At 38.0% G+C, this 14194-nt stretch overlaps 1 long non-coding RNA gene across 1 annotated transcript in view; it reads left to right on the plus strand.

Moving 5' to 3' along the window:
* Nucleotides 1-14194, plus strand: part of LOC128933476 (uncharacterized) — a 175121-nt gene that overhangs the window by 78060 nt on the left and 82867 nt on the right. Inside the window, exon 3 of the long non-coding RNA XR_008482786.1 lies at nucleotides 4832-4880. This is a non-coding gene — a long non-coding RNA (uncharacterized LOC128933476). The remainder of the gene's footprint in view (nucleotides 1-4831; nucleotides 4881-14194) is intronic.

Genomic DNA, 14194 nt, shown 5'->3' on the forward strand with positions numbered 1-14194 from the left:
AAATACGTCACTGTTGAATCCTATTTTAATGTAAAGCATTGCCAGAAAATTATCATACTTGGTGAGAATGTAAGTGTGATAGTAGTGTTTTTGCAAATCATTATGGAACTTATTTGCTGGTACGTGGAAATGATTTCTCCTGGGTTCTTCAGTTAGGTACTGTTAATTTAAAATATGCACACACTCGCCTTGTTACTGCAAAACTAACTTGAAAATGTTTTACTCTGATATTCCTAGTTTTGCCTAGAAGTTTTTACTGGGAAATAATGAACACATGCTAGTGTACTACTTCTAGAGGTTTTCTTTTCTATTTTGGTTGATGAAGGGTTGTGTTATAAATCACAGAAAGTTATTCTCCAAAAACTTTGTGAATAGTTTTTAAATCCAGAATAATTTTTTTAAACATGACTGAAACGTAAAATCTAATATATGAAGCAACAGTTTTTTTAACAAACTTAAAACATTATAAAATTGGCTTTTGATTGCAGAGACCATATTAACATTTTCCTTCATGAAGAACTCTGTCGTCTCTACGAACATGCAAAAGAGTCCTGTTTTCATCAGCTAAATCAGCATTCTGTCTTCATAAGTTTAAAGTTTAAAATGCATAGACACTGCATTATATTTTTAAATCCAAAACCAGTAGATTATTTTTTCCTTTATAAAGAGGATGATAAATAACTGGTTAGTTACTTTTCCTGCCTTTAGAAAAGGTGAAGAATATAAAGTATTCTCCGTTTTGCTATTTTTATTTTTAACAGCTCTCAGGAATAATGTGTCTCTAATCTTCCTACTTGGACGGCTTTATGTTTTATATTTGTTTGCAAACACATAATGAAAGAGTGCAATTATAAAGCTTAACTTCATTGTAATTTTGTATCTTAGATATTTGTTCCATAGAAACGCTGAAGTCTCAGTTACCCATTTCAGTGCAGTAAATCAATATATTTTCCATTCAGAAAACAAAGTCTTGCTTTTTAGTTAGTACTTTTTTTGATCATCAGACATTAATATTTCATTTTTTTTTTGTAGTGCAGTGTAGTGGTGCATATTGTTATGCTTTTTGAATAAAGGTTACAAATGCATTTATGAAATGTTTTCACTTCTATGAAAGAAAAAGAACTCTAAACATCGTGGAACACTTTCAGTTTATCAAGAAAACACTGCTCTTGTAAAAACAGCTTTATTTCTCAGTAGATTCTGCTGCATGTTTTAAAACTCTAGAAGTGAAACAGGGCTGTTTTGTTTTGTCTTATGGGTTTGTTGGTTTTCTGGGTTTTTTCTTAGCAAGGGTTTAATTCATATAAACTAAGCACTTTGTTCTATATGTTCTAAATTCCAGCAATGAGATAAATAAATTGCTGGATTAGATGGAACATAATTATTGAATTTTGGCAGAACTTCAGTGAACTCTGCCATGAAAGATTAATGTGCGCAGTGCGCTCTTAGATTCTAAAGTAACAGAGTAAGATAAGGGGAGTGCATAACAGGCTCCAACCTTTGTGGTTTAGAGAAAATAGAAAACCATGGGCAAATGTTAACTTTTGGTATAAACTGCTAATGATAATGTTTTGTCATCTGGGTGATAAAAACTACAGGAGTAGACAAGAAAATCCAATTTAACACAAATTCTCTCCACCTCTTTCTTTCTCTGCTTCCCATTTTTCAGAATTAGAATAGCCACAGTTGCTCTATGTTCATAGGAAAAGGAGAACAGAGCAGACAGGGTACTTACAGTATCCAGCAATGTAAAGTCCTGACAGAATCCCTCCACATCTGCTTGTGTCGTATGTGGGTTTTTACTACAGTAACGGTTTTGGTTTGTGATTATGGTGCATTGATTTCAGAATACAAGTAAAATTGTACTGGCTGGATGAAGACAGCATGGAGTTATAGTAGAGGTTGTTATTATTCTCTCTCTCTCTCTTCTTTGTCTACCAAACCTTGATTGTTTAAAACATTTGCTTCAATTGACAATTTGTGGTTATAATCACAAAATCTTGTTCCTCTTGGCTTTTAAATGATTATTGCACCCAAATAATGTTTTTTAATTGAGAACAAAGATTTATTGTCCTGCCAGTCAGGTTCCCTCAGCAGGACCAATAGGATTGCAAAAACTTTTTAGTATTTTCAGTCAGTTTGCTTTTGGGGAGAACAGGCATGACATCCACCCTGCTCTGGGGAAAGCGCTGCCGCTTTGCCGACTGCTCCCTGCTCCTGGGAGCAATCCCTCTGCCTGCCCAGCCTCTCCAGCACCCTGAGCCTGAGCCCATGGTGTTTTCTCTTCCTCAGATATGTGCAGCAGCCAGCACCAGCCCCTGGAGCTGGTTTCCAGGAGGGCTCAGGGATTGGCAGCACGATGGGCAGGCTCCAGCATGGCTGCAGACACAGGGGCTGCCTGACGGGCTGGGCATGGGGATGTGGCTCAATGCACCCCAAATGTCTGGAATCAGAGGGAGTGAGACAGGGAGGATGCATGGTAGGATTTTTTCCTCTGTTTGCTCCTTGCTTCCAGACTGTCAACCTGCTGCTAAGGCTGAGTGTGCTCGGCTCAGTGTTTTAAAATGGTAGATATCCAGAATCTCAGATATATTTCATGACTTCAAAGACATTTCTTCTCTCCTTCTCAGCCACATCCTTAAGCTCATGATGACAGCGTTATGAGTGGGATAGTTAGAGAGGTATAAGGGCAAGGGACTGATCCTGTGCCCATTGCAGTCAGCAGAGAGAATCCCCCTGACTACGTGTCTTTGGATCCCACACCCTGTGACCTGGCTGCTCTTCCCCCTTAGTTCCTGATGGCAGTAGCATGAGCAGCATTGCCATCCTACTCAGGCAGCTTCCTTGCCTTCATTGGCGCTCCTCTAAGAGGAAGGTTTAATGAGTAAAAGTCTTGAATGTGCCTTCCTTGTGTTGTAGTGAAGCAGAGTCCGAGTGCTTATTTTGGCTATTTACAGTCTTCTCCCTTGTCTTTCTCCCCTTCTGGAAATGACTGTGCCTGACCTTGATTTATCAATTCATATCACCATTTCAAGTGGAGTTCAGTATGTGCAGCTACATGTCTGTATCTCCATTAAAATACTACATTTGTGTGTGTCCACGATGAAATGAATTTATGTTCTAGGCCTATTGTTCTGATAATCAGGCACACTTTTCTTTCGGTAGTGTTGATTCCAAGATACCTTCATCTTCAAACAAAAAAAGGACACTTTTATCTTTTTTATGGAGCTGTAGAATGCTTCAATCTTTGTTTGCCCTATAAATGTGTTTAGTTGGAAAACCTTTAAAAAGTTATATTTGGAGTATTTTTTAAGTAGACAGTGTCCATATTTTTAAGTAGACAATGATCCTTTTTTCATTTAAGCAATTCACAGAAATGAGCATTGCTTTTAGCAATGTAAAAATGTTATCACAGATAACTAAAGAACAGTAGTAGGAATATTGTGCCTTTTTGCACAGCTAATAAATGTATTTGTGTGTGAAATCAAGATATGCTTTCACAGCAGTGGGGTTATGGGCTGTTGAAATACTCAATCTTAGAATATTATAGATTTGCAAAAGTTGTATATAGGACCCAGTGAACACCCCCTATATAACTTTATTGTCTAATAGTGGACGGAATGTTGAAATGTGTTGCATGTGAGGCTCTGGGATGTCCAGACAAAAAGGTGCCTTAAGGAAAAGGAAAAGCCTGCTGTTCCCTCTCTGTCTGGTGCAGGAGCAGCAGCTCCCAGGGGTGCAGAGCTGGGGGCGCCGGGCCCCGCAGCAGCTGGGAGAGCAGAGCCAGGGCAGGAGCCAAGCCAAGGCACTTGTGACTGCCCACAGCATTTGTTCTGCCTGGTGGAGAGGGAGCAGGAGGCTGGTTTGGGATCTGAGCTCTGCTCTGAGCCTTTCTCAGAGTGGGGCCAGTGTCTTTCAGCTGCCATCCCAGAGCCCTGGGCAGAGTGTGGAGAAGTTTTGTGGGCAGAGCACTGGGAGAAGGCTCAGTCGTGTGAGGGATCTTCTGGGGCTTCATGAGTTACAGCAAAATTTAACACTCAAATTCTACCCGGAAAATATGAGGCAGGTGAATGTGGGTTCTTGGATCTATAACTATGTGCAAACCATTATTTCAAGCACAGTAATGAATTATTAAGCAGTATAAATTCTATTGAAGAGTTGTTTGGGTGCTTTTTAAGTCACCTGCACATTGTGCAGGTCAGCAGAGCAAATTATTCCAAAAGATAATCTGTAAAATTACGTACCTTTTGTTTTACAAACTTGCACATCCTGGTGTCCATTTCTCAGGAGTATGTCACGTCTGCCAAGGGCTGATCATTACAAAAGCTTGACCTTTCCCTTCCACTGGGACACACAAAATCTTGCATGTCAACATTACAACCTTCCAAAATACTGAAAGAGTGTTGTGAACAAGGGGAGTTTGCAGACATCTGAAACTTCTTTTTAATTGTGAGAAATGTGATGTAAAAAAAGCTATTATAGTTGGGCAGGGCAGGAGGGACTAGGGAAGGAGGGTTTGACTTTAGAAAACTCAACCAAGTCATGTAAATCACAATGTTTGCAACCTATGAAAATATTGACAACAGAATTGAAATTGTGTGATGTTGGCAGATCACAGCTGAAATTGTTTTTTGTGGTCTCAGAGCATGGCTGAAGCAGCAGAGTATTTTACTGAAATACTGCTGTATTAATAATAAGAAAGAAACAAGCACCAGAAAGGAATTCCAAATGCTTACTAGGTATCTCATTTGGGGACATGCACTAGTTTGGTAGATTCCAATTCCCAGACTGGCAATAATGATTGTCACTGTGTGTCCTTTATGACTTTCAGAGCAAGAGAAGCCAACTTGAGGAGCATGCACACTGTGATTCCCTCAGTGGTAAGTACCCTAACTGCAATCAAGTTTATTACATTTTTGTAGAGTGGAGGCCTTTTCAAGACCACACTTGATGCAGCTTAGTCACACAACAGCTTCAAATGGCATTCTGGAATAATAGGGCAGTAATGTGATACAGTCCATAATGAAAATCAGTGTACAGCACAGGTGGTTGCAAGCATTTGTGTGGTCAGATATAAAACCTTTGCTATGGGTACAAGCTACTGCTTTCCCGCCTGAGGAAAGTATAATTAGAAGTGGTTTCCAGATGTGCTGGCACACATCTGCTGTTTTTAAGAGGGAATTTTGCAAATACAAACTGAGCTGTATTGCATTCACCATTATAAAGCCGTTGATGGTTTTTCAGGTAATAAAAAGATTGAAGGCATCAACACTCCCACTGTAAAACTGAGGTGTCCTTAGACAACAGCATTTTGTGTTCACTTTGTTTTCTTAGGATTTTCTAAGAGTAGTTCTTAGTTGAGCTGTGGCAAATATGCAAAAAATTTTTGGACAAAAATTAACACTTATTTAATGAAAACATGATAGTGGATTCCTTGCTAGTGATTTCATTTTTTACCAGGTAGATGTAGCAAATTTATATGGCTTTGCTTGTTTGTTTGTTTTTGGTGAAGTGAATAAATGATATTGTAAAGCATTAGTAAAGAACAGTGAATAAATGATAGTAAAACATTAGGATTCAGTTTCTTTAAACAAATTTTCAAGATGTGGTAATAATTAGGAAACTAAAAAAATATGATAATTGTAAATAGACCTTTAATTTCACTTCACACGGAAAGCAGAAAAAACTCTACTTACAGGCTTCCATGATGCATCATTAGGTGAATTATCTGGAAGAAAATAAATGAGAAAAAAATTAGAAAATGTGATGGGCTTTAAAATGTTGCTGAGAGAAGATTATAGGTCTTTTGTTTTAGCTAAATAAACAACCTGTTTTCCATAATATCCCACTGATTTTGGTAAAGCTAGTATTTCCCCTGGAAATCTTGTTATTAAAATAAAATCACTCTTTCAGAAGTAAGTTTTCATGGTTCCAGAAGTTTTAGTTACTGCTGCTTCTTGGAATAAGCATAAGGGAAGAATGTTGGGCCTGCCACCTTCTTAGTGACTCTTCTAGCATAGCAGAAGTACCCATAACTATGATTTTGTGTTGGTTCTGAAAAAAAATGAAGGATGTGATCTACTTGGACTATTGGCCAGGCTGCTAAATGATGAGAGAAGGTTTTTAAGGATGTCCTCTGTAATGTGGACATTACAGTGCCACACCTTTGCTCATATTTTCTTTACTTACTTCCACAGATGTGCCCTGTAGGCTTCCTTCTCATGTGAGAGTCTAATCCTTAGCAATTATCTTAAGGAAATACTGACACTGAGTAAATCAAGTGGATTTTTGGATTTTTCCCCTTAGTTGGACTCTTTCATACAGCAGTTGCTTTTTTCATTTAAATCTTTCTTTCTTGACTAAGCAGTATCTAAAATCTCTTTTTAAGTATGTAAATGTCAGAATAATTTGCAGAAGATTTAGTCAGAAAAATGGCCACTATATCAAATAATTTTTAATATAAAACTTAACATATTGTCTGTACTTAAGTTTTTGGATTAGCTTTTCTGTCTGACACCTTTTAAGTTCTTACAAAGACATTGATGGATTCAGTGAGGGATGCACAAAGCAACCTCAGTAGCAAATTGCCCTGTGTGTTTGATTTTTCTGGAATAACATAATAACTTGCTGTGGTCCTGGTGCTGCTAAACAAGAGTGCTCTGGCTTTAACAATTTCATGCCTCTGAGACGAAGGGTCCAGATCAGCTCATTGCATCTGTGAATGGGGTCTTCTTGAGGATGCAGTGAAATGGATGACAATCAATAAGAAGGATATTAATAACATCATAGTGAAAATGCTGATTTCATCAATACTGCCAGTACATCTGACCTTTTTCTTTTAATGCATACACATTGTGATGGCTGTGGTATATTATAAATGTTCTATTGTGGCACAAAGACTTCAAATTTGCTATCCCAGTGACAGTTTTACAAGGATATATTTACTTACACATACACATACATTTAATATTAAACCACATTTAAATCACTGCTTGCCCAGGAGGGGGGATTTTAGCACTGAACCTTTGTGTTTGGGTATTTTTCTGGCAAAATGCCACTTGACGTGAAACTTAGAAAGGTCTAAAATAATGCAGACATTCAGATGTGAAAACGTGCAAAATGAACACTACCTGGCATTTAAATTACACTCTGCTGCAATTAAGACTTGTTAATAGCCACTCCTCTGAGCTGGCTGCTCACATCAGAGACAAGCCCTGGCCAGACCCTCACAGTTTTGTACATAACCATTTTGTATAACGGGTCAGTTTCTATGGAAGGTCTGGTGGGTTAGACAAAAGTAGTTTATTGGGAAAAAAATATTATTTAAATGTTGGGGAGATTACATCCTTGGCAGCTGCAAAATTTTGAGTACCTTTGGTTTATTTACATTCCTATTATTTGGAAAATTAAACAACATTTTACTCCCCGCGAGTGGGGGAGATGTGGAAGAGTGTTTTGGGGCTGTGCATCAAGGGGCATGAAAAAGGAACTTCATTGGATGGCAAAAATGACAAAGATCCTGCCCTGACCCATAGATGGAGGAGACAATCCACCAAAGGTGTGTCACCCCTCCAGGGCAGCAAACCTGCCCAGTGTAGCTCAAACAGATGAGGCACTGCTCCTCTGGGGTATAATCCTCTCCCAGACAATTCTGTATGAGGCCAGGGAGCTGATGACTGAGAGTGGAGAATCTGTTACATATATGGGATACCACTGCTGCTATGTGCTGCCAATTTGGCAAGGATTTCCTCTTCTGAGTTTACAATCCCATTTTTTAGGTAGTATTCCGGATTCAACAAGTGCAGTGCTCCCTATTTCACCCAGGAAGAGAATTGAGAGTCCCTGCTTGATGCTGCATTTTATCTCCATTTCGAACACTTTCTTTTCTTTTTTTTTTTGGTCTTAGGCTTTGAACTGCTGGTGTTAATATTTTCTTGTAAATCAGGAACATTGCCAGCACTTTTTATGCCTCCCAGATACCCATTCTTCACCTTGAATTAAAGACTTCTGGCTGTGGCTTCACAATGAGTTGCCATAAGAATATGGTCTATAATGTTAGAAGTTTTGGCTAATGCCTTGGGAAGACTAAGCCACAGGGGAAAAAAAATAATACTCTTTAGTATTAAGACTGATTATGAAAATTATGTCCCTAGGATGAAAAAATTCAGGGAGGAAAAAGACACATTCAAAATATTGCTAAAAATCTTCGACTATTTTGATGAAATGACTTTACAGAACTTGAAGACAGATCAAAATGAATTATTACATGAGTCAAGATTTTTTTTAAGTTCCATAACTTTCTGATCTCTGAAATAGAAAAAAATATAAACTATCATTTATCTTATAAGTAAAGGTCAAGTGGAAGGTGAATCAGATCAAGTTATATATTTATATCAGAATATGTTGAAATATTTCATTTTGTCATGTTTTTCTACATCTATATTAGTCTTTGGGAGAAAGAAAACCAAAAAAGATAATTTTGAACTTGAAACCAGAACTTTTTAATCCATAAAATATTTAAATAGAATATTTTTAAAATTTCAGAATTTTTTAAACAATTTTCAAAACCTTCCCTGCTTTTTTAAATGACAAGTAAATGGACACATTTCCTTGAAAATAACTTTATTTTTAAAGAAATAGCCTTTTTTGGAGGCAAAATGGTTAAAAAATATTTTCTGCTTACTCCATCATGTGACAAATGTATATTTTGCACTTGTTCAGTTGTTGTGCTTGTGAGTTTGTACCATGTGAAATATTAACAAATTCTCAGTTTCAGCTGTGAAAATGAAGAAAATTAGGCTTCTTAGAAAATTAAGTACATGAGAGTAGAAACACATGGAAAATTAGTTTCAAGGGCTTTGGCTGTGGATAAACCTCATATGCTCATGGAAATAAGACCACTGAAACCATCAGAAGTGGTGTGCTTAGTGCTTTACTTGAGATCAATATGTGTTACACCACTATAAATATAGTATAAGAGACCTGCACACAGATAGTTACACTGCAAATAATCTTGAATACAGCCATGCAGTGATTGCTGCCCTGGGCTTTCACATCCTTTGGTGAAACCTGTGCAGGGCATGTGTGCAGCCAGAGCAGTGTGAGCAGCAGCAGGACAGAGTCCTTGGGACACCAGAGGTGTTCTGCAGGGAAATTCCATACCCCACTGTCCAGCTGGGTGGCTCTGATCACTTGCCTGCTCCCAAGCCCTCCATCAAACTCGGCTGAGATCCCTTGGTATTTTGCTGCTTCCCAATATTGTCCTGTTGAAATGTTTCAGTGTTGTTTAAGGAAGGCTTGAAGACACAGCTCTTAGTAGGCTTGTCATTCAAAGTGGTTGTGCCCTGCTTTTTACAGGTCTTGTGAAGGAATATCTGCTTTCAGCCAGAAATGTGAGCACTGTGCCTTCTATTCTTGGGCAGAGTCATCACTTGTGGCAGTAGCACTGAGGACAAATATATCCCCTCCTCTCCTGTCTTGCATAACCATTTCTATTGTTTTTTAATTGAGTGCTTCAGAGTTGAGGTTGTTTCTGATCAGTGCTGATTCAGCTACTAGATGTACAGAAAAGCAAGTATGTTCTGAATATTATTTTCACTTTTCTGTGAGGCAGCTAAGAGAGGCTTTTATTTTGAGCTATCCAGTCTGTTATAGAACTGCCTTCCAATTCCAGGTGATTAAAGGGATATTGTCTATCTCTGAGAAAAGAGCTTGAGCTCTTCAGGGGCAGCACATGAGTTTCTCTGCCTGTCAGTAGCTCAGTAAAAATGCATGTCTGTGCAGTGTGTGCAGTTGCTGTTGACAGACACTCCCTGTTGGCTGGGACTGTGTTGGTAGTCTGGAGCATGATATCCCATTTTGGGCACTGGGCAGCAGGATGGGGGCAGAGTACAGCGACAACAGTCAGAGATCCTGAAGGTCTGATTTATAAGGAATGTTTGAATCAAGTGGAGCCATTAGCAAAATGTGTTGGGAAGACCAGAATAGCTGGTGGTGCCTTGTGGACACATAGAGGTTCCCTCGTGTTCCTCTTCAGCCTATCTTCCCATTTCCTCCACCATTTTCCACATGCCCTATTATTTCACTCTGCCCACCCCAACACACAAACTTTTCTAACTTTTCAGGAGGAATTTATGCACAGTGCTTCTAGTTGTTAAGCTTGTAAAGAGTTGATCGGGAAAATTTAACTTCTTTCATTACAATTAACATCTCCTGTTTGATTTGATTTTGATTTGTATGGCAAGAGCTACTTTAGGGGATGACATTGTTAAAAGAAGTCTTTTCAGCCTTTATCACTGCTCCTATTTCCACCTGTATTTCCTAGTGTAGTGCCCGAATACTTCCACTGCTTTCTGAAATAACGAGGAACAACCTTCCTGGAGCTCTTCGTCCAGGAGCAAAGTCTCTCTGCTTTATTTTTTCCTCCATCCATTGTTCTCATGGGTATCTGAAATGTACCACTGAAAATTCAGTGTGAAAGTCTTGCTTCAGAAAAGCTTAAATAATGGGAAGTGCTTATCTAGCAAATTCTGGATAGATGACAAAAAAAACCCCAACCAAACAAAAAACAACAAAAGAAACCCCAAAAACCAAAAAATCCTGAACAACTCAGACCTCCCAAACCCTAACCAATTATAAATATTTCAGCTTCAGCATGGCAGCTTCCTAAGTGGCTAAGAAAGTGCCCATGGGAAGATCCTGTACTCCTAGAATAGCTGAAGATAAATCGGGATTTTAACATTGTGGTAATTTTGTTTGGATTTCACTTTAGCCTTTTCTTACCACTAAGTGAAACAGACATGTACAATGCTAAGAATGTGTGTCTAATGCTAAACAAATCCCTTTGTACATAAACCATGAGTACATGGAGTCTGTATTTTGCCAATGGATGCAGTAACATACTGTAATTAAGATTTGAGAACACACAAATGACAAATCCTTGGTAAAAATGGTGACCTGCAAAGTCTTAGTGGTAATTTAGAGCTGCACTAGGATACTTCCTTTAAAATATGGTGTATATTGGACCAAGAAATGTATCAAATGTCATCAAAGTTGTACAGATAATTTCTGGTCAAAAGTGTTCAAAGTAATGTTCAGATTTTCTCTTTGGATGAGAATGGGGGAGTTACTAGGGCAGAATGTCCCCTAAGATGATAATAAACACCTGTTCCTCCTGAGCAACCAGGTGTCTTCCTCACTGAGTGCTGACTGTTTGCCTCAGTGCTCCACAAAGCAAATTTACAGACCCTGTCTGCCAGGAAGTTCTCAAACTGGAAAGCAAACATAGGATAGAGACAAAATACACCAGGGCATCCAAACCAACTCTAGTAGAGCAAATAGAAAACATCAACAAAAATAAATGGACTGAGGGAGCAGAGGGTGTGTTGGAGATGTTTGGTTTCTTGAAGAAAATGAAAAAAAAATCCAATTTGTGGTGTTTTGAATACAACTGAGGAAAAAAAAACTCTATTAAGGAAAGAATTTGCTAAGGCAAAACATTGTAATTCATGATGGAGTGAAGACCATGTGGTCTTAAAATACAGCAAGAAGGATCCTAGAAATAAAACTTAGGTAGAAGCAGGTTTCATATTACCTACAGATCACTAGGAAATATGAGGTTACTGAGTAGAAGGTGTGCACAAAAATCCGTGTGTGCACTGAAAACTGGAGTTTTCAAAGGCAAATGAAACTCCTTGCAGTTAAAGACACATCTAGACAACATTAAAACATGACCAACTGATCACCAGATCCTGGCTCATAGTTGAATGTAAATTTAGAAAAATTCATCTTGTTGAAATTGTACAGTCATACCACAGAATGTCAAGAGAAATCCTGGAAAAAAGGTTTTCTAGTCAGTACCTGTTTATTTTCAAGCAGTGTAATCCACTTCAATGGTGTAGACTTTGAAAATTAGTTTTTTCTTTAATCTTCTCTGGTAGAAATTTTTTTGTTTCTTTGGGTTTCCAAAAGGAAAAAAGAATAGAACAAACTATTTCCTTTCATGAACTGTTGATTCCTTATCAGCTATAGTCTTCCCTAGTTTTTCCAGCTTTCTCCTGCTGAATTCAGCACAGGTGGGTTTTATTCAACTTTTGATGTTGCCTGTACCCTGATTTTTTTCTGGTGTGTGGTTGGCTTGCCAAAGTGCTGAAAACTTCTATTTGAACACCATAAAAATGACAAACAAGGTCAAAATTATGATACAACCAGTGCAGGAATGAGGCAGTATCTGGTCTTGCGGCAGTATCTTTCTGTGCTGGATTTGTATTTAACTCAAAGCATAATTTGTCTTCTGAGCACAAAACTGATTTTTAATTTTTTTTTATTTTTTTTTTGTGGCACACTGGTATTTTTATATTGCCTTTAAAAATCAAAGAAATGTTAGGAAGACTTGTTATTGCAAAAAAAAATCTCACAGAGGATCAGTATCCAAGTAATCAGAATTTAGAAACCTGAGCTTACAGTGGCATTTGAAGGACACAAGGGTGTCTACAATAGATGTCAGGCTTGTGATGAGATTGTAGAAATCAAGGAGCAGAGAAGGAAACAAATAGGGGTCTGTTGTGACCAAAGCTATGAAAGAGAGAGGAGAAAGGGACACCACAAGGAGGTGGATAATCCTGGGTAAGATTTCAAAGTTTTCAGAGCATACCCAAATGAAACCTCTGTGGTCCCTGACATTTTGCCTGCTACAAACCAGTGCAACATTCCATCCAAGAAGTGTATGTTGGAAATGTGTTTTAAACTGGAATACTTCATTAGTGTGTGTTCCTGAGTAATGAGCCAGTAAGGGGTGAGGAATTAGGCAGCCTAGGAAGTGATTACAGTGGCATGGGAGGCTGATGATGTACAGCTCTCAGAGCAGAAAAATTGGTGGTGAAATTAGAAGTGAAATTGCTGCTTTACTCTGTCTCTGAGGTGGCATTTCTGCAAAACAATAAAACCTAGAGTTTTGGTACTAAGGACCTGAAATATGCTTTCCCCTGCCTGCCAAATCTCAAGTTAAATGTCAATATTGCTTTCAGAAATTCAATTTTTAAAATGTCCTGGAGTGAATCATGTGTCATCTCACAGAAGATCTTTCAGCCAGACCAAAGCCATTTTCCCCCTTATATGCAATATGGGTAATGAGACACAACTGAAAACAGGAAAAGAGCTTTCAATGGGAAATATAGGAAATACTTGAAAAAATATTTACAAAACAGAAGAGGAAGCATCAGGCCCATTATCCTAGAATTAAAGTACTAGTTCAGCAGTTTTCTGTTTATTTTCTAGTCATGAACATTGGTTTCTGGTTTTCTTCTTGCTAGCTATATGTACATCAAGCCTCAGTTAAAACAAGAAAACAGACTCTGACTTTTTGTTCTGTTGACTGTGTAGCAAGTGTTCTCTTCTCAGCAGTTTAATGTAATATCACATTACATTACATAGAAAAATGGCCTATATAAGATTGTGTGCACCATACCCTGGTGGAAAATACACAAGAATAAAGTTGAAAGGATTTATTTCCAATGTGCTAATACAGAAGAAGTTAGGAAGGAGTAGTGGTCTTGTGATACAGACACAAGATTTTCGTTTATTTGGGTCTGCTGATTATCAAACACTGCAGGCTTTACCTCTGAGAAGACAAAAGTGGTATCAAAGTCATTTCCACCACCTTATTAGCAGCAGGCCAGCAAAAGACCTTGGTCTTAAATTAAGAATTCAGGTTTGAAATAAAAAAATTCTGTATATAATTCCCATGGGTTTGGTTTTTTTTATGAGATTTTTATCTGTTTTTCTCTGTAACTTACTGATTTATCTACTGCTCTTACTTTTGTTTTTCTTTAGAGTTCAACCTCCAAAAGAACTGTGCATTTAAAATTCAGCATTAAATGAATAAAGGCCTGCCATACTAGAAGTCTGTGGTGGCATCATACTTAGGTTTTTTTCTGTTGGCCACATTTTCATTCTGAAATCCAGTAGGGAAGTTTTTTTTTTCTAGATTCTGAAACAGTCCAATGCTGCCTGTAATAACACTTTGGGGCATCTCATATTTTTCCTGCTTCCATCTTGATCTGTTCTGCTCAATCCCTTCCTATTGCTCATTTCCAGTTGTATTCCTGCTTCTTTTTCCATGTTGGAAACTTTTGCATCACACATGCACTGGACACTTTGTTTACTAACCTTTGATTGTTGCTTTTGCAAAGGTTTT

The sequence above is a fragment of the Melozone crissalis genome, unplaced genomic scaffold, assembly GCF_028551555.1.
Source record: "Melozone crissalis strain CALT ecotype California unplaced genomic scaffold, PUWL_Pcris_2 ptg000009l_1, whole genome shotgun sequence".
NCBI classification, from domain to species: Eukaryota; Metazoa; Chordata; class Aves; order Passeriformes; family Passerellidae; genus Melozone; species Melozone crissalis.